Source organism: Pipistrellus kuhlii, unplaced genomic scaffold (genome assembly GCF_014108245.1).
Source record: "Pipistrellus kuhlii isolate mPipKuh1 unplaced genomic scaffold, mPipKuh1.p scaffold_m20_p_2, whole genome shotgun sequence".
NCBI classification, from domain to species: Eukaryota; Metazoa; Chordata; class Mammalia; order Chiroptera; family Vespertilionidae; genus Pipistrellus; species Pipistrellus kuhlii.
In genome coordinates, this window is record NW_023425515.1 from 178,929,353 (window position 1) to 178,955,483 (window position 26,131).

Genomic DNA, 26,131 nt, shown 5'->3' on the forward strand with positions numbered 1-26,131 from the left:
ATGGCCCAGGTTTGACCAAAGATGCTCCAAAGCTGCTAAGGCAGGACAGTCCCTGAGCTGCCTATCTAGCTTATCTCAATTTCTTTAAAAAAAATAATAATAATAAATGCTTTTACTGATTTTTTTTTGGGGGGGGGGGAGGAGAAGAACAGAGAGATAGGAACATCTCTGAGCAAGAAACACACAGGCCGAAACCAGTTTGGCTCAATGGATAGAGCGTCAGCTTGGGGACTGAAGGGTCCCGGGTTCAATTCCGGTTAAGGGCATATACCTTGGTTACAGGCATATCCCCAGTAGGGGGTGTGCAGGAGGCAGCTGATCGATGACTCTCTCTCATCAATGTTTCTAACTCTCTATTTCTCTCCCTTTCTCAATGTACAAAATCAATAAAATATATTTTTTTTAAAAAAGAAAGAAAGAAAGAAAGAAAGAAAGAAAGAAAGAAAGAAAGAAAGAAAGAAAGAAAGAAAGAAAGAAACACACAGATTGGCTGCCTCTTGCACTCCCCGAACTAGGGCTAGAGCCCACAACCTGGGCATGTGCCTGACTGGGAATCGAACTAGTAACCTCGATTGTCTCAATTTCTAAGCCTTCCAGAGGCTGGGAGGGTTTCATTGAGGAAGAAAGAGACAAATGAATACAAATAACTGCCAGCCTTAGCTCTGCCAAACATTCCCTGTGTGACTTACCTTCTGCCTTAGTCAGATTGGGCGGCCATATCATAGAATGGGTGGCTTAGGCAACACATGTACTTTCTCAGAGTCCTGAAGGCTGGAGGTCCGAGATCAGAATGGCAACCTGGTCAGGTTCTGGTGAAGGCTCTTTTGCTGGCTTACAGGTGGCTGCCTTCTCTCTGTGTCCTTATGTGGCAGCGAGAGTGAGCTCTCTGGTGTCTTTTCTTATAAGGGCACTAATCCCATCATGAGGGCTCCTCCCTCCTGTCCTCATCTAACCCTAATTACCTCCCCAAAGCCCCATCTCCAAAGACCAACACATTTGGGGTTTGAGGTTCCAACATATGGAATTGGGGTTGGGGGACTTACACAGTCAGCCCACAACACCCTTTCTGGGCTCCCATAGCCTCACCGGTCAAAGGGAGGCGGCAGTGCCTACCCAGGATGTGACACAGGATAGCAAGAAGGATCAAATTATGGGAGGGCTGCAAAAGGTTCTACAGATTACAAAGCTCACACCTGCACTGCATATGATTTTTATTTTTTATTTTTATTCGTATTCTGCTTTCAACCAAGCAAAAAAAAAAAAAAAAAAAAAATTCTTCAACCCCAGGGCAAAAGCTTATCTGGAAGTGAGGACATACTAGTACCCCTTCTTCATCCAACAAACACTCATTAAGCATCTCCTTTGTATAGGGACTGGGGATCACAGAATGAATGTGGTGAGACCAGCAGCCATAAGAATCACCATCATCAGCCCCTAAGTGGGTGATGGCAGGAAGAAGTAAAAAGAACATGGGCTTTTGAGGCAGGTCAACATGGGTTCAGATCAAAGCTTCACCCCTGAGATACTATGGGAGTTCAGTTAAGTCACTTTCCTCTCTTCCTTGTCTATAAAATGGGGATGACATCTGCCAATCCCTGTATCTACTAGCTCCGTATATACAATCTGTCACTGAACATTCCCAACAGCCCCTGGAGGAAGCTATGATTATAATTCCCATTTTACAGTTGAGGAAGTAGAGTCTGAGAGAAGAGAAACGTTATCCAAGATCACCCACTTAGTGTCAGAGTTGGGACTGAAACCACATCTGCCTGGCTTTACTGCTAGTATTCTTCTTACTATTGACAGATGACCTGCATTTCCATAATGGCCGCTATAGAACTACCAGCAAAGATGTATAGAGCACTTGCTATGTGCCTAGGTATCTGGCCTGCATTCTCTTATTTAGCTCTCACAACTTTATGGAGTGGGTACTATTTTAACCCCATTTATAGCTTTGGCAACTGAGGTCAGAGAAGTGAAGCAATTCGCCCAATGTCACACATCTAGAAAGGGGCACAGTTGGGAAGCCATGTGTGTCTGACTGCTTTGCCCACTACACCATCCTGCCTCTCTTTCACCATGAAGTTAAGGAGGTGTCTTTATCTCTACTTGACAGATGAAAAAGCTGGGGCCCCGGAAGAGGTAATGATGTCGGTGCCTAAGGTTCCCAGCAACACAGCAACAAAGCAGAGACTTGAACCAGGCTCCCAAGTCTTAAGCCTAGAGTTATTTCCTCCACCCGTTCTACCTGAATCCTGAGCATCAGAAAATACCCCTGACAGATGGACACTGGGGAACCCTAAACCTGGCACCCGCAGGGGCACAGGGAGCCCCCTTTATGTAGGAGCCCCTATAGATATTGGCCAGGCATGGAGAGTCAACTTGGCTTGACTCAATTCTCCATTAAGTCAACTTTGCAGAATATGGCCTGGGGAAGGCACCTGCTTACCCAGGTGCCCCTGGGTCTCCCTACGCTATGGACCCAAAGCTGGGAAGTGGGGAGTCACACAGGAAGCTGCTCCAGGCCTCGGCCCCAGTGGCTGGCACAACTCTCTACTGTGATTTCGGCTGAAAAAACAAAAGCTCATCCTCTGAGCCTAAGTGCTAATTACCAATAATGACATAATAACCATTGTGGGCCCAACAGCCAAACAGCCTGAACTAGAAATTCTGCATAGCTCAGGCTCAGGAACAAAAGATTTGGGCACTCTATCTGAAACTGATGCCCTGGCAGAAAATGTCAGAAGAAAGGGTTCAGGGTTGATCCAGCCCAACATATTATCTGACAAATGGAGAGGATGATGGCTCCTCATATAATTATTTACTAAGAATCTACTACGCGCTCAGCACAGTGCTAGACCCAGAGAGAAAGCGCTTTATGAATTCATTAATTCACTCCACAAATGTTTACTGAGCACTTACCATGAACCACACATTGTTCTAAGTATAGGGACTGGAATGCTGAACAAGACAGACAAAAATCACTGTCATCACTGAGCTTACATTCCAGTCAGGGGAGGCAAACAATAAACAAATATTCAATAAAATACAGTATGTCAAAGAGTGATTAGTGCTATGGGGGGAAATAAGCCAGGATGGAGCAAAAGGAGTGTTGGTGTTGTGACATTAGAGTGTGTTACAATATTAATTAGGATAATCAGAAAAGGCTTTACTGAGAAGGAGACATAAACAGAAAAATTAAGGAGATGAGAGAACAGCCACGAAAGCATTGGGGAGCAGAGTGTTCCATGCCAAAGGACCAGCCAGCACAAAGGTCCTGAGGCAGAAGTGTGCCTGGAATATTCAAGGACTTGCCTGAAATCTACCTCTAGTCGTTAACAGAACTGGAAGAGGAAAGAAATCAGACAGACCCAGCACCCACTGTGACTCTGAACTCGTTGAAGCCTTAGGACAATCCTGGAGGTAAGGATTAAGCTCACTATTCTCACCATTTTGCAGAGGAGGGAGTGAAGCCCATAGAAGAGAAGTGATTGATTCACATCAAGCAGCTATAGGCAGGTCTATTTGACTCTAGCTTTCTCCAGCTCAGGGCTCCTCTTCTCTGCGTCCTATCTATCCAAATCCAAATTACTTGTTGAGTGAATGAATGATTAACGAATGAATGAATCCTGTACATTCTAGTCCTACCCTTTCGACGAATTCTTTTCTTTTTCTTTTTCTTTTTCTTATATATCTTTATTGTTGAGAATATTACAGATGTCCCCTCTTCGTTCCCTACTCCCCACCCCCATTACCTCCCTCTATTGGGTTCCTGCCCCACCCCCTCACTATCTTATTGTTTGAGTCCATAGGGAATGCATATCTAGAATAAAAATGCATAATATGCTAATTAGACTGGACAGCCAAACAGTGCAACGACCAACCAGATGACCTTCCCGACAACCATCTGGGACCATGCTATGACACCCACTGACACCAGGCCAGCCAAGGTGGGTGCGATGCAATTGGTCTGCGAGGGAAGCCCAGGTCCTGGGTGCCAGAGGGAAGCCTGCGCCAGCAGCCGCGGGAAGGAAGGCCTACTCTTGCACGAATTTCATGCATCAGGCCTCTATATGCATGTAAGACCTTTGGTTAATCTCTTCCCTTCCCCTCACCCTCCTTTCCTCTGAGATTGATGTTCAAAGAACTATTTTCTGACTGGCTTTGACGGATTTCTTGTTCTTGCCTTTACTCAATTATGAATAACAATAATAATTCCAATGTGCCAACTCTAAGCTAAGAACTTTCCCCAAACTATCTAAGTTAGTCCTTAAGTAATCGTATGTAAAGGTGCTAATATTTTTCTCGTTTTATAAGTGAAAAAAACTGAAGCTCACTGAAGCAAAAAAGCTTACGAGAGGTCCCCCAGCTGGCGAGTGGTGAGACTTGGATTTAAATCGAGGTCTGTCAGCTCCAAATCCCTTCTTTTAATCCTGTGATATTAGTAGAAACCTCTGACATCAACCCCTCCCCTTCCTTTTATAAACCAAAAACAGAGGCTCGGAGAGGGCGGGAAAAGCTGGGGGAGAGATGAAGCCCTCGAACCTCCCGTCTGGTGTTCCTTCCACTCTACCAGGTTTTCTCTTTTAGGCCCATTTCATGGCCTCTGCGAGAGTTCACACTGTGCCAGCTCCCTAAGGATAGTTTCAGGAACTCACACTGTGCCTCTGTTTCCCCAGCCCGGTGCGGGTGACGCAGGACCCTCCTGAATCTGCTTTTCCAAAGTGACTACAGTAGTGTTCGATCAGAGAAAGGTGTGCGAGGGAAACTGGCCTCCTCTAGCTTCTGGAAGACAGACAGTGCAGGCTTGGACCCAGGAGGGGTGAGGTCATCTGGGGGCACCGGCCAAAATCAGGCTCAGGGTGAGGCCAGCGTATTCCAGCCAACCAGGAGAGGGGAAAGTGGTGCTGGAGGGGGCAGATGCTGAGCCTCTGGCTTTAAAACGGGCTTATTGGGTGTCCTTTGTTTAACAAGAAACTGTATCAAAACTCCAAGTCCCTAGGCTGGAGAGAGGGAGAACAGCGAAGGCTCTTAAAGGCTGCCAGTAACACTAGCTACCTACCTTTGAGGACGCCGAGTGCTAAGCACTGGGCTGCGTGGTTTAGCTACATCGTTGCTAATCCTCCCAGTAAAATCAGCCCCTTCGACAGCACAGAAAACTGGGGCTCAGAGAAATACAGTGACAGCTGAGGTCAGTCATCACTTCATACCCGTTCATAGCAGAAAAGGGTCCAGAGGCCTAGGAGTCTGTTGCATGAGCTTGTGCCATTAGCCGCCTGCTCTCACGGGAGGTTCCGTATCTGCACCAGAGGAACGTGCTCTAGAATCCGGGAGGTTCCGGATCCAATTCTGCCCTGACTGTGGGGCCTCCCGCAGAGAGAGGACATCACTCCTGCTCTCCTCCTCCTCACCCAAAGAAAGGGGCTGATTGCCAGCTTCCAGGGAGTAAAAATAAAGGTATTTCCCTCCCTCCCCCCAAAGTATTTGTCTCTTGATCAAGGCTGCTGCTGGCGTTGGCCTCTAGCCAGAGAGAAGCTCCTAGGGTGGTGGTGCCTTGGAAGAAGCCCAGGCCTCAAGACCGAGTGTCCTTGGGCCTGCAGCCAAGGGGAGCAAGGGGCAGGAGGGGCAGGCTGGCAGCGGGCCAGGCCCCCTCTGGAGATCTGGGCTTGTTTCTTAATCCTTTCCTTCCTTTGTTGGCCAGATCAGGCTGCCAGGAGAGGCAGGGGAAGCAGTGGGTGGGACCAGGGGACAGAGCAGTCCAAATCATGATATCAGCCTTTCTACGGGGTGTCCATTACATGGGCAAGGCCATTTGTGGGGATTACCTCATCGGAGCCTCCGCCCTTCCCTGGGAGGAAGGCCTGCTGTCCCATTTCACTGAGGTGGAAACTGAGGTTCAAAGGGGACAAGGGACTGCAGGCCACGCTACGTAAGTGGCAGGCCGGTAGGGAACCCGGGTTGTTGGCTCCTCCGAGGAGCCACTGGGTTTGACAAGGGTAGGGATGAGAAGGGAATAGGAGGGGAGGCGGGCGAGGAAAGGGCCCTGGCAGTCTCAGTGAGAACAGAGAACAGGCAGCTATGAGGGTGCAGTGAGGAGAGGGTAGCCAGGGATCGTCTGCAAAGTGACCATCTTCTCAGCCCTCCATGGTCTGGGCCCTGCTTCCCTGTCCAGCCTCGTCTCCCACCACCATCTCTCTCTCTCCCTTTATGCCCAGGCCATACCAAACTACAGCACGTGCCCTGAGCACAGTCTGTGAGCTCACACCTTCACATATGTTCCCTTTGCCCAGAAATGTTTTCCTTCTACTACCCATCTAGAGAGCCCGTCCTCAACCTTCAAATCTCAGTTTACATATCCCACCCCCACCCCCACCCCCGATGCCTGGAAAAGTTAACGACCTGCTCAGCTGGGCTTGCTCAGAAGCGCTTCATGCTTCCCAAGAAGTAGGAATCCTATCTGAGTCATCTCTGTGCCCCTATAACATAGTACACAGTAAAGGTCCAATTAATGATTGTTGTCTCACCCTAACCGGTTTGGCTCAGTGGATAGAGTGTTGACCTGCGGACTGAAGGGTCAAAGGTTTGATTCCAGTCAAGGGCATGTACCTTGGTTGTGGGCACATCCCCAGTGGGGGCTGTGCAGGAGGCAGCTGATCGATGTCTCTCTCATCGATGTTTCTAACTCTCTATCTCTCTCCTTAGAAAACCAATAAAATATATATTTTTAAAAAATGATTGTTGTCTCTAATTGCATTTTATCACTGAATCTTTGAGGCAGGCAAGACAGGTTTCCTTATCTCCGCTCTCACAGACATTCAGTGGCACTGTAGCACTACAACCACAGGCTTCTCTATTCCGCACAGACCCTGCCTGACCCCCACCTCAGAGAGCTGTCCTTGCTGCCAGGGTCACCACCAGGAACCCCCAAGGCAGGAATGGGGGATATGAGCCCTGGTGGCCAGAGGCCTTGCCAGTGTCCAGCCCAGACACAGACGCTACCTGGGGAAACTGAGGCAGAAGGTGGAAAGGAGTAGGCAAGTCGCTTTTTCACCCCAAGCTGGTTGGCTCTGGTTCCTTCTCCCAGGTATGTCACTCAGATCTCTCCAAGATCTCACTCTCACCGCTTTCCTCTCCTGCCTGCCGCCCGCACTCCACTAGCCACATCCTCCAGGCTCTGCCTCCTAAGCAGGGCTCACATCCACCCTGCTGCTCCCCATCCCATGACTCAATCCTTGCCCCATATCTCAGCATCTCTCACCTGGAGTCTTGCCTCTGCCCCTCCCCTCCCATTTGTCCTCTATACCAGTGATCTTCCCAAAATGCAAGTCTTCCCCTGCTTACTATCCGATGGCCTTCCCATTGCCTCTGGGTCAAGTTCCCAACTCTCCTGAGCATCTTTCCAATCCCAGTCCCCTAAGTGCAGGTCGTGGCTCTGCAGCATGGCAAAGCAGTTCCTTCCACTAGGAATGCCCCTTCTCCCGGCCTTTGCCTGTGAAGATATATTCACACTTCAGTCCACCGGTCAGAGGTGGAGCTGGTGATTCCTGTATCTTTATCCCCCAAACTAGACTCTGAAGTCCTGGGGAAGTAGAGGGCAAAAAAAAACACACAGACTCACGCATGTGTGCTATGCTCTGTCAGAGAGTGGGTGGTAGTGAAAGCGGGTGATGTAGAGAGAGCAGATGACCAGGTGCCTGACTAGATGACCTTCCAAGAGGCTCCTCCCTCCCTTCACCTCACAGATGCCTTTTAGAACCTGTCAGGCTAGGTTGCCACCTGCCTGTCGCCAGCAGACCCCTCCCAGATCCGGTCTCCACTGTCCCAAGAGGGATATCTTTGTAATCCCCAAATAATATTCATAATTACAACTATAATAACAACAACTACTATCACTGATTACTCACCATGTGCTTCAAATGCATTATTTAATCTTCATAAGAACTCTCTAGAATCTAGGTGGTAGGTGGAGTGTGTGTTTTTTATTATTATTATTATCCCCATTTTACAGATAAGGAAACTAAGGCCGAGAGGTTGAAGATCTTGTCCAAGTTCACAAAAGTAAAGAATAGATATGGGATTCAAAACCAGGTCTTTCTGATTCAAAACCACTATGGTGTCTGGATTTCTCCTGCTTGTCTTCAAAATTCTTAGAACTGCAGGCACGGGAGAAAATTGTGTGTGTGTGTGGGTCTCAGTTTGTGTGTGTGTGTGTGTGTGTGTGTGTGTGTGTGAATTTATTCATTCAGCAAACAGCTCAGTAGTTCCCACTGGCCCCATGCTGGGCACTGGAGACTAACAGAAATGACTCAAACACAGTATCTGTCTCCTCAGGGGAGATAAAAGTGTCACACTAAGAACTTGGGCTTTTGGATGAGCAGACTTCAGTCTGAGCCCCAGATTCACCCCTAAATAACATTGTGATTCTGGGTAACTCACTTGATTTACTCAGCACCAGTTCTCTCATCCATAAAATGGGGCCATAATGCTTGAGTCACTGGAAGGACTCATTGAAATAATGCATCTAAAATAGCATAAACAACCATCCCAGCATATAAGAGACATCCAATGAATGGCAACAATGCATATGTTGACTAGACATTCTCAGGATCCCTAGGCTGAGATAGGATGTCATTCTCCGGAGCCTGCCCTGAAGCCTCCTCAGTCAGACCCAAGTAGTCACAGCAATGTTAACGCCTAATCCATCCATTTGCTCATTAAATAATTCTTCAAGAAAAGTGTCCTTTGTTAACCCTCTTTTATAGATGAGGCAATGATGGCCTGGAGAAGGCGGGTTAGTGATCAATTCACACAGCAAAAGAAAGGCCATGCTGAGACTTCCCCTGGGCTGCTTCCACACTGAGCAGAGCCCAGCCCCTGAGAAGTCTGAGACTCCGGACTCATAGATTCCAGTCCCAGCTAGGTAGGAAGTTAAAAGAGAAAGGTGCTCAAAAGAGGGACCCTTTACTTGGTCCCATCTCAGAATGAGCCCAGGGTTAGAAGGAAGCCAACAGTTATCACATGGGGCCCTGAGCTGGCACTTCTCCTTGGCTCCAAGTATGCATGTCACAGAGGAGGTCTCCAAGATTCAGGGAAGTGAAAGGCTTGTCCAAGGTCACGCAGCTAGGAAAGCGGAAGTACTTGGAGGCAGAATCCCTCCTCCCCCCTCCCACATGCAACCCCAGCCCTCCCCAGCCAGCCCTCTTCTGATGAAACCGAGAGGCTCTACCACTCCCTCCCCAGTTCTAGCCTAGTTACCTAGCCTCTCTCTCTGCTGACTGATGGGCTTGGTTCTTGGCCCCATATTCAGTACGGAGGACCCCGAGCTCAGTTGAGTCCCCCAACCCCAGGAACTCACAGTCTAGTGAGCAGAAAGGAAAACGCCCATTCACAAGCCCCTATGATGCGGGGCACTTTATATCCACTAGCCATTTCATCCAATACAAAGCACATTGATGGGGAATAGTGACACTGAATGCATACATAGGTTCATTCAGAAATATTCATTGAGCATCTACTACATGCCACTATATCCTAGGGATTTTTGTTCATCAGCAGTGAACAGATGAACAAAAATCCCTGCCCTCGTGGGATTACATGAAGAAAAGAACCAACATACCTGTGTTGGTAGGTGTTAATATTCCCATTTTACAAATGAGAAACTGACATGCAAAGACCCACCCAGTTACAAAATGGCAGAATAAGGATTTTATTCCAGACCAAGTTAGCCTCAAAGACCTTTGCGTTGTACCACATGACCCAAAAATCACACCAGAGAGAAGTCAGATGGTTGTGGCAGGATCCTAACTTCACAGAATCTTCTCTCTCAGTTCTTCTACCCCTACTCCTGGGCCTCCCTTTACACCTCCTAGTGGCTCGAAAGCCACAGGACATGCATTAGAATCAAGCCCACAGGGCAGCTGTTCAGCCAACCAGGTACTCACCCAGCAGCAGCCATCAGGGTCACGCAGCCAATCAGGGGGAAGCCGAGGAGCCATCACCATAGTGGCACATGGAAGCAAAGAACAGCAGTGAGACACAAGCACAACCAACCAAAAACCTCTGGGGCCCCTCTTCAGCCTGGGCCTGGGCCTGCGCCCGGGCCAGGGGTGAAACTCTGCCCTCCCTCTACCTCTGGGACTCCACTGGGGCAAATAGCCTCTTAGTCAGCAACCTGATAATCGGATAATCCACCCTGAGCTCATCAGTCCTCCCAGGGCCCAACCCAACTGGAGGCAGCAGGATCCCTGTGGACAAATAGTAACTGAGCACCTACTATGTGCCAGGCATTGGAGATACAATATGAAGTAGACAGACATGGTCCCTGCCCTCATGGAGCCTACAGAGCAGTAAGGAGGCAGTCATGTAATATTAACTGAATTACAAGTGTAATGAGTGCTTCAAGGAGGAAATGAGAACTTGGGTTCAAATCCTGGCCCTACCACTCACCAGCGTTGTGACACTGGACCCATTTCTCAACTTCTCTGTGCCTCAATTATCCCAACCCCACCCCTGGGCCTCCTCAATGATTCATCTGTAAAAAGAGGATAGCATTAGTACCCACCTCCATGGTGGGTGAGTGAATATATATAAAACATTTTGCACAATGCTTGGCACACAATAAACTCTCCATTAGTGTTAGCTACTATGATTACAGGGAACTGTAGGCTTGGGGCTTAAAGGGACCTAATAGAGGTCAGGCCACCACCTGCCTGGCAAAGTAGGGATTAAAGAAGACAATGAGAGGCGAAGCCCTGAGCCCATTCAATAAGCGGTGGTGGCATTCTCACGGCTGTTCTCCACACATCACCAGGGTAAAGCATCTCAGCAGAGGGGCTGCTAGAAGTGTCTCTGCGCACAAACACATAACCAGAACTGCAGCTTTGGCCTGGAAAATACCAGGCACATACACTCTCCCCTGGCTCTACAAAAGCCTCATCTAATACTCTGGTTTCTCTTCAGATCACATAAATCTTTCGCCTTTTACAAAAGCCTCATCTCCTCTGACCCTCACAATAACCCCGGAAGTAGACAAAGGTGACATTATTACGATTCCCGTTTTACAGATGAGGACAGTGAGAAGGGACTCCTCTGGCCACGTCGCTTCCTATCTCCGAGCCTAAGGTAAGTAAGTCAAGCCAGGATTCCAACTGGCATCTGCCGAGATATTGTTCTCCAGGTCCCCCCTTGCCTTTTCCCTCTCAGTCTCTGCAGCACTAGCTGCACAGCCCCAGACACGGCTTTGAACCTCAGTGCATTCATCTGAAATAGCTGTCAAAGAGCCAGCCCAAGATCCACGCTGTTCCTGGCCCAAACGCTTTTTCCTTCACCACAGACACAGGCACTGCTTCACCAACCCCGCCTCTAACCTTTTACCCCATCGCTGACTTCAGCTACAAACGCATGGGCCAAGAAATGTCTGCACTCAACTACTAACATTCAGGTTTCACAGCCCTGGCCGGTGTGGCTCAGTGGGTTGAGCATCATCCCATGCACCAAGAGATTGCAGGTTTGATTCCAGGTCAGAACACATGCCCCAGTTGCAGGCTGGATGCCCAGTAGGGGGTGTGAAGGAGTCAGCTCATCGATGTTTCTCTCGCCCTCTCCCTCCCTCTTTCTTTGAAATAAATAAAAACATATTAAAAATAAATAATAACATTCAAGTTTTATAGATGGAGAGACTGAAGTCCAAAGTTGGCCACATAACCAAGGTTGCCTTTCTCAGTGTCCAGCTCTTACACCTGAGCAATAGTCAATTGCTGCTGACCACCAGGGGAAACTTCTGGTGGGACCCTGACCCACTCTGCTCCTTTCCCCCCCATACCAGGCCCAGTGGGCACTGGCATAGCCTGAATATCCCAGAGCTCTGAGATCACCCAGCAGATGTCAGGCAGGTCCCATAGGTAAGGGGAAAACAATGTGGGTGCAATATGGGCATAGGTAAGGGCTAATACTTATAGGGGTAGGGGCTCTCCCTTATAGTGAGTCTGGGCTTTGAAGTCAGACAGACTTAGGTTCAAATCCCAGCTCAGCCACTGCCTAGCTGTGTGACTTTGGTCAAGTCAATTCACCTCTCGGAACTCCTGTGAAAGAGGAATACTACCTATTCCCTCATGAGGTTGTAAGGATGATTGACACGAGTTAATGTGCACACTGAAGGCTTAGCACAGAGTTCCACGCATAGTAAGCGCAGCTCTAATTATGCTTAGAGAATGCAGGACAAGAACAGGACTGGGGGGCCCATCTCACTTGATCTTGACCTTGTCCTTGCCCCATTCTGTCCATTCTCCCTCAAGTGGGGTCATGAAGGTGGGCAAAGTCCCTAACCAGGTCTTGGAGACTATAGCAATGGGTGCTGGAAGACTTTTAGAGACTCTAGGCTCATTTTCCCTTCTTGTTTCACAGAAAAGGAAACTGAAACCCAGGGAGAAGAGTGACTGATCCATAGACTATAAGGAAGTGAAATCCTGACCCCTTTCATAAACATCTGAATCTTAGGCCCTTGGGAAATGCTGAATGCCCAACCCCCCCCCCACTCCTTTTTTCAGGGGACTATCATAAAGATCTACTCTGCAAACCCCTAGCAAATCTCAGCCCACCATGACCTCTGTGGTGAACCATTCACGGGCATCCTGTTCAGCTCTGTGGCCAGCAAACCCAAACGTGGCACACAGCAGGAGCTCAGGAAAGGCTTAGGGGCTTAACCCCATGAAGTTCCTCTCTGGTTCCACAGCTTTGTCAGGCTCCCCTTCCAGGCTTTCTCCTTGTATCTCCCTTCATCAGCCTCTGTCTCCCCCTGCGGCTCAGGTCCCAATGCTGGACCCGACCCTAGCCAGCGAAGCTCTAGGCCTCCAAAGGTCTGTACAGTGTCAGCATCTTCCCAGGCATGCTGGGATGTCCCTGCCCGGCACAGGCAGCCAAGCTCCTGGCCAAGATCCACTCTGCAGAGGGGGTGCTGACCCTGTCCTGCCAGGGGCCCCACCCCCCACTGGCCTAAGGGGTGGGGCAGCCTAGGAACCCTGGGAGCTTCTATTTTCACCTGCGGGCTCCAGGAGGGAGGCCAGCTTGGCCTAGGCAGTGCAGAGATGGGCAGATCCGAAGGCAGACGGGCGTGGGCCTCCTTGCCTCACTGAGTATCAGCCACACACCCAGGCCCTCCGCCTGCATCCCACAGAGCTGAAACCTGGCAAGCCCTGCCTGACTCTCCTATGTACACGGAGGAAACCTCAGGGCTTCCCCACTCCACTCCTTGTTAAAACTCTCCCACTGGCTGCTCTCAGAACAGCCACCATCCTGGTCACTGCACATGCATTACCTCATTCAATTCTGCTAATGCCTGTGAGATCTGGATTATTGACTAAAGCAATCCGGGACTTAAGAGAGGTGAAATGACTCATGCAACAACATCACACAGCAAGGAAGTGGCAGGGCCAGGAGTCAAACCCAGTTCTACTGCACGCAAAGCTTCCAGGGCAGGGGACATCCCCTACCCTCCCTCCTCTCTGCTTCCTACAGCTTCTGGACCCCCTAAATGTCCAAAATTCCCACCTCACTCTGCAAAGTCTCCCCTCCCCCATTCCTCGTCAGAGTAATAATTCCCATCTCATGACTGCTATAAGACCTTGTTTACATGCTCCGGACAGCAGCAGGGTACAGGAGCTATATCTGGGGTATCAGTCTCTCTGACACACAGAAAGGCCTGGAGGGCAGAGGGTGATCCCGTAGGTACTCCTTAGACCCGATCATCTGTCCCTTCGATCTGCACTGTCCCCGTGTCCCACCCCACGCAAAAGTCCTCCGTCTCCTCCTGTTGATCTCCCCATCCCCAGGCCTAAACTGGGGTGAAGGTGGGAAGCTTGCTCAAACTTCAGGGCCCTGTGCCAGTGGTCTGGCCCTACTCCCCTCCTGCTTTCCGTAGCTGAGGAACTGACCCTGACCTGACACCAGGCAGTTCTCACGGGGACTCCCTGCGGCCCTGAGCCCCAGCCCCAGCCCCAGCCCCAGCCAGGCTCTCCCCAAGCCTCCTCCGGCTGCAGAAAAGAGCTCCAGAAACAGAGAAGAGGCTGCCTTCCGTCAGCCACTCCCTCTCCAGTGAATATAACCCCCACCCCCAACCCCACCCCCACCCTCCCAGGACAGTCCTCCCCTCCCCGCTGGGGCAAACTTGGGCTGGGTTCCGTCGGGACAAGTCCCGCCTCCAATTTGTTGTAGGTGAGGACAGTTCTACCCAAAGAGGTGGGGTCTGCCAGAGGCTATAGGTTAGGGGGAGAACACCCTAGGAGAAAGGCAGGACAAGGAAGGAAGAAACTGGGCTGCACCGAGCCCAGAGGTGAGGCACCCAGGGGATAGAGGAAAGGAGCCAGCCGGACTCTGAGACGGACAGGGAGACCAGCGGCAGAGGGAAGTGCCCTCCTAGCTCGAGACTAGAAGGGAGAGTGGGGGGCAGAGCCGGCGCCCCACCGCACGGGTCCCGCGGTCCGGAACTCAAAGTCAGTTACGTAAGGACCGGAGCGGGGCGCGGGGCTCCGGCCCGGTGGGGGGGGGGGGGGGTGTCCGCTGCGCGCCGCCCGCCCGCCCGCAGGCTGCAGCCCGCGCTGCGCAGGACCCGGCAGGAACGTGCGGAGCCGCACAGGGCGGGGCTGGTGCGGGCTGGGGGCGGGGGACCGTGGGCTGCACACCCCGCAGAGACCCGCCCGCGGGAGCCTAACCCGGGGTCCCCCCCACCCCCCGCAAGGCAGGCCCGGGACCGGCTGCGGCGAGCGTCCAGCTCCGGACCCTCCCCGCCGGTCCGCCGGTGCCGTCGCCGGTGCCCCTCCCCGCACTCTCAACTTCGAGACGCCCCGGACCCTCCAGATCCCCGGCGCGGAATTTAGAATCCGGGGCGCCTGGACCCCAACTCCCCCAACCCTTACACTCTGGTCTCACCCTGACCCGGACGGCTCGGGGCCCTGGGGAGTCGGTCTATCGGTCCCTCGCCCCGTCCCTCCCGAAGACCAGGGGTCTCCCCACGGGTGGTCAGGGCTCACCTGGGCCGGACGGGGCGGGCGGGGACCGGGCCGGGCCGGGCCGAACCGGACCGCGTTCTCTCCGTCCGCTGTCCTCTCCCTTTAAGAGGTTCCTGCCACTTTCCCCGGCCGGGGGCCTCCACCTGCACTGACAGGGCAACTCCGGCCGAGGCCCCGCCCCCGGCCCGGGAAGCCTTCCGATTGGCGCAGGCAACTGCCAATCGGCGGGGCTGCGGGGAGGACTGGGCGGGGACTGGGAGCGTTGCAACCGGGAAGGGGCGGGGGCTGCAGGTGTGGCCAGACCCGGACGCCTGGCCTTAGGCAGCCGCGTGTTCACAGAGGAGTTTAAGGGAAGGTTGAGCAGGGAGCTCCTGGATTGGCTGGCATGGTCTCTGACGTCATATGGCAAAAGTATGATGCAATTTACCACGTGGTGGTGTCCCTAGGGTCAGAAAGAGTGGAAGGAGCGGAGTTGGGCGTAGGTGACCTAAGAAAGTGACTTTGGTGAGACGCCTGGATCACCTTGCCCACCATTTTGTTCTGTGTGACCTTGAGCAAGTCACTTCTCTGAATCTGCGTTTCCTAAACTGTAAATCTTTACCGTGTCTTCCTGAGCCTTAGCAACATAGCAAACCCAGGTCTGGCACACAGTAGGTGACATTCAGTGGATGTGGGTTCTGGTTCCTCTCATCCTCATCTTGCCACTCCTCTCAGGGACCTTCCCCTCCTGCTGGTTCAACTCAGTACTAGCAGGTGCTTACAGAGTCAGGGATCCAAGTCTCCTCCCCAATACCTCATCTCAAACCTGTGCTCATATAATGCCAAGGACAGGAAACTCACCACCTCCCTGCTGGCCTCTTTCATTTTAAAACCATCCCGAAACTTCAAAAGCTCTTCCTAAAATGAAGGCCAAATCCGCCCTCTATGATTTCTGCCCACTGAGAACAAACCTAATCCCTCTTCTATGTAGAGGAATCACAGAATAATAAGATCATCAGATATTTCTGGCCAGAGAGCTATGGAGAGCTAATCGCTTCTTTGGGGAAATGGGGAGAACTGAGGCCCATTGTGGGCAAGTAACAGTGATCTTTCTACTAGATGGGCTCTGGCATAAGACTGTCTGGGTCTCAATCTTCAATGCTGCCACTTACTAGCTATGCATTATTTTGGGTGAGTTACTAACCCTCTCCAAACCAGTTTCCTCCTCAGGAAAATGGGGTTAATAACAGTATTTCCCTCACCCTGGCCAAAATGTCTCAGTTGGCTGGGTGTCGTCATCCTGAGCCCTGAGGAGTTGGGGTCTCAGTCAGGTCACATGCAGGAGGCAGTCGATGATGTGTCACTCTCATACTGATGTTTGTCTCTCTCTCCCTCTACCTTCCTCTATCTTTAAAAACAATTTTTTTTAAAAAAAAATTTATTTTGATAAAGCATTTCCCTCAAGGGATGTTGTGAGAATTAAATGAAACAATCCATGTGAAATACAGAGAATAGTGCCAGTCTCAGGCTAAGCTTCCAAAAAGTGTTAGCGTTTTTTATGATTATTGATGTTAATGCTATATCAAGGTCATACATTTATGGATAGCCCCCCAAATCTGCTGAAGCCTCCTCTGACTCAGGTCTTGTTTTAGGCTCCAGGGTCCTGTCCCCCCATCCCCCACCTTTAAGAAGCTCGAATGTTGGGGAGGAGGGTCTAACTGAGCCCCTAGAGCTGAGGGATGCTTTCTGAGATAGATGATGGCTGAGCTCCTACCCACCAGCAAAGCCTTAGTTCCTTTCACCAGAAGTCTAGACACTTGAGACACTTTCAGATCCTAGCCCTGTGGACACAGGGGAAAGCTGACACACACCCAGGCTCCGAGCATACTGGCACAACTTTCACCTGCCCCATTCTCACCTCCCACTCACCTCCCACAGTGTGACATTGCCCCGAGGTTAAGGGCTTGCAATGTGGTGGCAGCTGAGTCTTGGCTCTGCATTTTACCAGCTTCCTTTATGCCTTTGGGCAAGTCACTTTTTCCCTGAGGTAAAATAGGACGAATTATAGCTCCAACTCTATATAGAGCTGTGGTGAAAATCAAATATTATGAGAAAATACATATGCAAATGCGCAGTAATGGATCTAGTGTTGTTTTTTAATTGTCCCCACATGTATTCATGCACTCAGGAGAGAATGTCTCAATTCAACACTGAGGATTCCTCTCCAGCTCCCCCTCTCCACCCCTTCCCCCCCATTCTGACTCCGGCCTTCAATGGAAGGGAGGAGGCAGGGGGAATCCTTGCAGAGACTGGGATTCCGCTAAGGAGCGGCCGCAGGCCCCGCCTCCTCCCTGATTGGGGCGGGCGCGTGGCTCAGGCTCTGCTGGGCCCAGCTGCCTGCGGGTGACTCAGCAGGGCCAGCGCCTGCCCGGCCTGATAAGGGAGTGTGCCTCTGAATGCCGGAGTTGGGGGCGGCCAGGGAAGACTCTGTTTCTGAGTTTGTGAGGAGTACCTGGGGGAGTGTGGTCGTGATCTTGATCCTGTGTGTGTCTCCTCTCCGTATTTGTGTGTGTGTGTAGGGGAGTGAGTGCATCCATTCGTGTGAGGGTGTGCCCGTGTGTTGGTGACTCTGCATAGAGGGAGTGACTCTTGTTTGTGTCTGTCTCTCTCGCCGTGTGTCATATAAACAGGTCCCTCCCCCTCAAAAAAAAAAAAAATGTTCCAGCCCCGAGGACCTAGAGTTCTGCCCTGCCCCAGAGGCCTCTCTGTCCAGGCAGCCTGTGTTTCTGGGTGAGGTCACCTGTGTACTCGTGAGGGTGAATGTAGCCTTGTTGTCACTGCGGAGATGAGGGTGGGGGTGCTGTCGCCCCACTGCCTCAGCCTGAGAAACCTCCGTCTCCCTCCCCAGAATATAAGGAGCACTTTGGCACCTGAGCTGCTCCCTGCAAAGGGAGACCTCCAGAGGAGGCAGCAGGCATGTAGTGATCACTACTGTACATGCATTTCCTCACCTCATCTCTGGATCCTCACAGCCAGCGCGTTCAGAAGAAAGTGAGTCTCGGAGAATGGAAGTGACAGCCCAAGGTCACACAGCTCCTAAGCAATGGCGGGCCTGAAGGTGGCAAGCAGGAGGCAGGTCTTTCCCTTAAGCTGGGCACCCAGTTTGCCTGGGGCCTGTGGGGATGCTGATAAGCTTGAGGGCAAGGAAAGGGACCTGTTTGTGTCTCTCCTCCCACCCCCCCCTCTTCTGAGTTGCCTGGGCCTCCGGCCAAATCCTTATCCTTCAGAGCCTGCCACTGCCAACAGCTCCGACGGGGTGACTGAGTCTTGAGATGGGTGATAAAGAGGCCAGGAGACTGGTTGGGGGCTGGGGAGGAGATGGAAAAGGCTGCAATGGAAGCATTTATTCCTTCAGTAAAACTTGATTGACTGCCCAACCAGCATGGCTCAGTGGTTGAGAATCCATCTATAATCTATATAGATTATATAGATCTATAATCCAGGAGGTCATAGCTCGATTCCCAGTCAGTCCCCAGTAGGAGGCATGCAGGAGGCACCTGATCAGTGATTATCTCTCATCATTGATGTTTCTCTCTTTCTCCCTCTCCCTTCCTCTCTGAAATCAATAAAAATATATTATTTTTTTTTAACTTGTTTGACCACATGATTAAAAACTGACCACTACTCTGCTCAGCCTGAGAGGAGAGGAGAGTCACAAGACCAGGCCACCAGAAGTGGTGGAGACCGAAGGCAAAGCTCAGGCCTGAGGTAGGAGGTCTGGCTAGAATCTGTCACTGGGTTTGAATCCTGACTCCACCGTTTACAAGGCATGGGACCTGGCCAGTCACAGTTCTCCCCCAGCTGTCTCCTCCTCAGCCCAGTGCGGTCACGGTGCTCATCCTGCCTGCTCTTCCTGACTCCAGGGTCCTGGAAGGAAAAGCCATTTGTAAACGGAGAGTTGCTCTTCATACTTACTGGGCATTCCCGTTGTAAAAAGGCCCTAAAGCAGCGGTTCTCAACCTTCCTAATGCTGCGACCCTTTAATACAGTTCCTCATGTGGTGGTGACCCCAACCATAAAATTACTTTCGTTGCAACTTCCTAACTGTAATGTTGCTACTGTTATGAATCCTAATGTAAATAGCTGTGTTTTCCGATGGTCTTGGGCGACCCTGCTAGCGGTTCTCAACAGGTGGAGAACCACAGGTTGAGAACCTCGACCCACAGGTTGAGAACTGCTGCTGTAGAGCCTAAGACCATCAGAAAACACAGATATTTACATTAGGATTCATAACAGTAGCAAAATTAGTTATGAAGTAGCAACGAAAGTAATTTTATGGTTGGGGGGGTCGCCACAACATGAGGAACTGTATTAAAGGGTCACGGCATTAGAAAGGTTGAGAATCACTGCCCTAAAGCAACCGTCCACCCAGAGCTCAGAGAGAGGACAGGATCCCATCTGAGGGTTAGGGGAGAGTGCCTGGAGGAGGTGACCTTCCAGCTAGACTTTTGTGGTGAGGGTGAATTTACTACATGGAAATGGAAGAGGGGCATTCCAGGTAGAGGAAGAGCCCACATGAGACCTGAAAGTAGAATAATGAAGATGTGCTCCAGGTGCAAAAAATAGTCTAATATATTTGGAGCACAGAGGGGATCATGAGGCCAAATTGTGGAAGGCCTTAAATGCCAGGTTAGGACCAGGGCAGGTGGGGTGGGGAGAGATAGTGACATTTAGGGATAGCCATGTTCTGGCTGGGATGTGGCAGGCATGGGGAGAGAAGGGGGTGCTGAGAGGAGAGAAAGGATTAGGGGACAGTTCAGAAAGCTCTCTCCCCAGGAGGATATATTGGAAACCTGGGGCAGATCCATAGGATAACACTGAGGAGGGCAAGGTCCTGTAGAGCCTCCTTTCAAAGGAGAGATGGGTATTGGCAAGGATGGAGAAAGGATTGTCAGCTGCTCCCGTCCAGGGAGGGACCCATGCATGGGCAGAGGGTGCCCACCAAGAATATTTAAAGGCTCTGAAAAATCCCACTGTCTCAGCATTCCTCTGAGTTTGCTGCGGTGTGGAGAGGGGGCCGATCCCACCAGGAGAACTCCTTCCCAGGGAAAATGTCATCTCCAGAAGCTCCTGATGAAACAGCAATGGGTGCCAACGACTGGCTTGTTATGCCTCTGCCAGGTACCACAAACCTGTTCCCATCAGATACCCCTGTTTCATGGGTGAGTGAAATAAGGCTGCAAGAGACAAAGTGATCTGCTGGTGATTGCACAGCGGTAAATGGCAAGGCCAGGACTTGAAGGCGTATTTCCTGAGAGGCCAGGAAAGAGCTGGTGCAGGTGGTGGGGAAGCTAAGTTTTTTGTTTATGGGGCCAGAAACGGGCCCCGGGGAGAAAGAAAGAAGGTGTCTGCCGCCACCTTGTGGTCCCAGAGACACTTGGGCAGAGCGGCAGAGCCCCAGATGTGCAGGCTGCCTGAGGGGAGCTGTGTCAGGCGCCCTACCTCCAGGACAGTGGGTGCATGTGTGCCATTTCCGAGGCAGGGGGGTGTAGTGGAAGGATGGGCTCTCAAATGAGACTGTCCTAAACAACAACTCAATTCAGCACAATGTGTGAGACCCCCAGCAAGTCTCTTATCCCTGCTCTCCATCTCCCCTCAAGGCCTGTAAGGGGATTAAAAGGGAGAGTCTTTACTCCTGCAAAGACCCTTCGCAGCCTTTATGCAATCTTTGCAGTTGGGAAAAACCAAGGACCCAGGATTGTGGAGCTGGAAGCTTATTTGAGGGTCTCTGTAAGAAAAATAAAGCTGCCGAAGCCGGTTTTGGCTCAGTGGTAGAGCATCGGTCTGCGGACTGAAAGGTCCCGGGTTCAATTCCGGTCAAGGGCATGTACATTGGTTGCGGGCACATCCCCGGTGGGAGGTGTGCAGGAGGCAGCTGGTCGATGTTTCTCTCTCATCGACGTTTCTGACTCTCTATCCCTGTCTCTTCCTCTCTGTGAAAAATCAATAAAATATATTAATATATTTAAAGAAAAGAAAAGAAAAAGAAAGCTAAGAATACAAAATGCCTGTAGCTACTCAAGCTGGAGGACACTCGTGGGAGGGGGGGGTCAGAGCGGAGAGAGGGTCTTAACCAGTTGATGTGCATGTATTTTGCTTTGGCGAATATCATAGAAAATATGACCCTGAACACAAGGCCAGGGTCCCTCCGAGGGCCTAGGCCAGTGTGAGGCCTTGACTGACACATAAGCCTCCTGGTAAGTTTATCCCTAGTCAAGTATGAGGTCCCCAAGGGAGATTTGGGGATTCTGAAGGCAGAGCAGGCTCTGGAGTCATGTCTCCCAACCACTCCCAACCCTCCCACCCTCCTGTTAGGCATGCTTTTCACTGAGGACTTCCAGGGCTTCCTACCTGGACCCGAGGCCATCCTCACCACACCTTCTGTGTGGCCACATCCTAACAGCTGGGCTGCTCCAGCCAGGACCGCTCAGGGACCCTCTGTTCCATCCAGTGGGACCCTCCTTTGCTTTCCAGCTTTGGGGGTCCAAACCCATAAGCCCCTGGAAGACTTCTTTGCCTGCCCTTGCCAGGACTCTGCTTGGACAGAGGCCTTTGGTCAGTACACAGTGGTTCTCTGAGTCTCCACAATGCTATCAGTCTAATGTTGCCCATATGTGCTCAGTCCAGATGGACACATTCTGAACCTCCTCTTGTAGCCAGGCCTGAGGGGGAAGGAGGGGAGGGTTGGGCAGTGAGGTCAGTGGGAGATAGAGGACTCAGACTCAGGTCCAGCCCTCCTCTAGCTCACAATCTGGTGGTCAGTAAGACGTGGACTGAATTGTAAAACTTTTAGCGTTAAGAATCTTCGAAAGAAATTAGTCCAGGTGATTGTCAAACTCTGAGAAACTCAATGTGGGAAACAGAAGGAAGCAGTGGGGGTGTGCGGGTGTGGGAAGGTTCATGTGCTCGGCCTCTCCCAGGCCTTCTAAGGAACTATAGTTGGAATCATTGTTCAAGTTCAAGCCCTTTGCTTTAACACAGGCCCAGGAAGGTGTGACCTAGGTCACAAAATAGTTAGGGGCTGAGGCTGGATTCAAACCTGGGTCTGCTTGACTCCAGGTCTGAGGCTCTCTGCTCAACCTCAATACGGAAGCATCGCCTCCCATCCTTGACTCATATCTCCGTGATCTCACTCTGGATCTTCCACCCACGCAGCACAGCCAGAATGGCCAAGAGAAGTTCAAAGGGACCCCAGGGGCCCATGGGAGTGGCCAGTAAAGAAGGGGTCCTCTTGGAGCCCCCATGCTGGAACAAGGGCAGAGAATGGACTTCCGTCTGTTGGTTCATTGCTGCCCTCAGGCTGAGCACAGAGCCTGCCGCACTGCTTTCAGGGTACGTTAGCTGAGTGAATGAATCTGAAGCAGCAACGTAGAGCAGAGGAACCTTCCTGGGTGGGAAATCATCTCTCCAGGTGGACCTCACCCTCCTCGGGGGCACGTCTCCTGGTCCCCTGGGGGAGGGGGGGGAGGGAGGGATCCGGGGCTGGGTTTCCTGCAGGTCTTATTAGACCTTCAGCTTTGCTGCATCTTCCTTCTTCTCTTCAGAACAATGTCCTTTCAGAGGAAGCTGTTTTGTGACTCTGGGAAAGTCACTTCCGCCTCCATTTCCTCATTTGTTAAAAATACTCCCTTTACAGAGGTTTTTGTTTTTTGCTTTTTTTTTTCCCTTGAGAAGAGAGAGAGGAAACATCTACTTGTTGTTCCACTTATTTATGCATTAACGGGGTGATTCTTGTATGTGCCCTGACAGGGGATCGAACCTGCAACCTTGGCACATCAGGACAACGCTCTAACCAACTGTGCTACCCAGCCCGGGGTTCCGTGTCTTCTTCTTATTCAATTGATATGCCTATTATAACTTTCTATGTGTCAGGCATTGCATAAGGCATGTGCGATTGAGAAAAGCAAATGAGATCATAGCTGTCAAGTACACCGCTGCCTGACACATGATAGGTGGTCAGCGTGTGCTAGGTCCCCACCCCTCCAGCCCACGCTCACCTCGTGCCTCTTCACAGAATGCTTTCCTCATTCAAGACCCTCTTTCAGGAACCAGTTCCAGTCCACAGGGGTGAGGAGACCTGCTTGAAGGGATGAGGAGAGGGTGTGGCAGTTGGATGAGCTAGGGGCACCAGATGGGGGAAAAGAGCAGGAACTAAATAAGGGTGCCAAGGCCAGGCATGGCCAATAGGTGGCGGAAGCATCCGTGGAATAAGCCTGTCTCAGAGAGAAGTGTCTGCATTTCACTCAGGGCAGCAGCACAGTTACAAACTAACTCTCTCCCCCGCCCTCCCCTCCCCCCTTCCCCCCCGCTGTGTCCTGCAGCCACGCACCTTCAAGATCTTGGCTCAAGTTCTTGGCACAGAGGCACCTCCCAGGCCCACGGAGTGTCCTTCCTGGGCCACCAGGATGAGTAGGGTTTCTGTCCGGTGCGTCTCTCGAAGTCAGAGGTGACGTATGTTTGTGACTTTGGCAGATGCTGCCTGAGGGGCCCCCGCCACCATGGGCTGCCTCTCCTGTATTTCTCCCAGGCCAAGTTGTTCGGCTGTCTTCCAGGGCATGCACATCGCTGTATGAAGGAGTGTGTGCTCCGGTGGGAGGTGTGTGCACCAAGGAGGGATGTGCATACATGTGCATGCCTATGGTATGAATGCACAGGAGCAATATGTATGCACATGCCAGGAGTCTTGGTGACAGAGCAGAGTGTACCTGACGACGTGGAGAACTGCGTGGAGAAGATGCTCGTGTGCACAGTCAGGTGTGTGTATGTGTGGCCTCTTGGTCAGTGTGGGTCTGTGTGCATGTGACTGTCTAATCCCATTACACACACACACACACACACACTCGCCTGCAGTGCAGAGCCTCCTAATATATATTTTGAGTCCTGGAGCAGGACTCCTGGCACCACCAATAAACGTCACTAAAGAAAGAAAAAAAACCGTTCCTTCCCAAAGTCCTTCCTTTTCCCCGCAGGGCGTGGTGCTGTCCCCGGGCCTCTGGCCATGCTGCGGGGCCAGCAGCCCGCTGAGAAGAGCAGGTCTCGCTCAGCGCAGCGCTGGGGAGCCCTGAGAGCCGCTGTGGGTCATCAACCAGGACAAAGGGTCTGCACAGCGCAGTCAGGGAAGGCTTCGTGGAGGCCGAGGACGCGGAGCTGACCTGGACGCCTGAGGAAGCCGGCACATGACGGGAGTCTGCCCTGTCTACTGGCTTCTCTGAGAACGGCCCGCCCTTGGGCGGGAACTCCTGTAGGGATCCACTTCTTCCCCCTAAGAGTCTGAGGTAGCAGGCAGGCAGGACTGAATTTAGAAATCAAAAATCCTCCACTGGGAAGGGGCATAGAGGTCACCTAGAGATTTTTCAAGCAACTAACAGCTCTCGAACGTTAAAGGCAGCGTGTGTTTCCCTGATGACGATAGTGTGCCCTCGTGACCACGCACAGCTGTTGTCTTGCTGGGCCCTCGGGACAGTCCTGGTAATTTGGTTATAATAACCGTTACCCGGCCGTAACCGGTTTGGCTCAGTGGTAGAGCGTCGGTCTGCGGACTGAAAGGTCCCGGGTTTGATTCCGGTAAGGGGCATGTACATTGGTTGCGGGCACATCCAGGGTAGGGAGTATGCAAGAGGCAGTTGGTCGATGTTTCTCTCTCATCAATGTTTCTAGCTCTCTATCTCTCTCCCTTCCTCTCTGTAAAAAATCAATAAAATATGTTTTTAAAAAAGAAATAAAAATGGATGCTTTAAAATAATAATAATAATAATAATAATAATAATAATAGCCGTTACCCGGTTTTACAGAAGAGGAACGTGATGCTTTTCCTTGGGGCATAAGAACGCTCCCCGGGGCACGGGTACTCACATGAACACCCAGCGGCTCCCGACCAGGCTGTGCCAACCTCCTCCCCTCCGGACACGTTCTCCCCGGCTTCGGGGGGAACTGGCTCTGCTGGAGCCGCCAGGCCTGTGAGGCGTCCTCTCCTCTCTGGAGGCAGGTGGAGGCCCAGCAGTCAAGCCCACCGCCCCACCCTGGCAGTTCTGGCGGCCCTGCCCAGGCTGCTGCCCACACCGTCTGTGGCCGAGCCGGAGCGCCTCACCCAGACACGGCAGCCCCGGGCGGGGAGCTCTGGCTGGGGCTCTGGTTCTCCTAAGCGGAGGAGGGGCTCTGTGCCCCGGTGCCCTCTCAGCAACCTGGTCACAATGGCGGGAGGCAGACCCCACATCAGGAAGTTTCCTTCCGGGGAGTGACTGATGACCAGCAGGGCCAGCCACTATTCGAGAGAGAACACGGAGGAGGGGGAGTTCTCCTGGGGCATCAGGCTCTCATTCCCGCCCCCAGAGCTGCCTTATATGCACAAAGATTTGGGGGCTTCTACAGTCAGAGGCAAGGTCCCCATGGGGTAGGGGAGTGGAAGGGAGGGGGGAGTAGGGTGGCAGGAGGGCGATAAGGGGTAGGCAGGCTCTGGAGAACAGGTGACTTAGATTAGGGGACTTACCACAGGGAAGAGAGGTAGGGGGAGGGGAGGGAGCCTGCCTTTTGGATCCGCCTCTCCCATCAGATGGAGTCCCCCCCCCCTTTTTTTTTTAATTTCAGAGAGGAAGGGAGAGGGAGAGAGAGATAGAAACATCAATGATGAGAGAGAATCATTGATGGGCTGCTTCCGGCACACCCCTTACTGAGGATCAAGTCAGGGCATGAGCCCTGACTGGGAATCAAACCTTGACCTCCTGGTCCATACATCAATGCTCAACCACTGAGCCACGCTGGCTGGGCCAGATGGGGCTCCTAAGGGACAGTGTTGTATTTACCTCCAAGGCAGGTCTGAGGGCAGAGCGATGCGTTTCACTCTGTGGGCAGGCAGGTCTCTATCACCTCCAAAACTGCCCCCGCGTCCCCCCTCACACACATGCACACAAGGAAATCACAGAAAGGGAGCAAAAGAAACAGCCAGAGATGCGAACACGTGAAATCGGGCAAACAGAAGGGTGGGTCCTTGGCCCCGAGATGGGCTCCGGGATTGGCAACAAGCCAGATGCTGGAGTCACGCTGCACTTGTGACAGGCCTGCCTCCCTCAGCCCCAAAGCGGAGCAGCTCCTGG

General features: G+C 51.8%; 1 protein-coding gene across 1 annotated transcript in view; it reads right to left on the reverse strand.

The window, feature by feature from the left end:
* Nucleotides 1-15,177, reverse strand: part of EPB41 (erythrocyte membrane protein band 4.1) — a 151,721-nt gene extending 136,544 nt beyond the window's left edge. The window contains exon 1 of the mRNA XM_036447578.2: nt 15,024-15,177. The gene's annotated coding sequence lies outside the window, so the exon portion shown is untranslated. The remainder of the gene's footprint in view (nt 1-15,023) is intronic.
* Between the last annotated feature and the right edge of the window lie 10,954 nt (nt 15,178-26,131).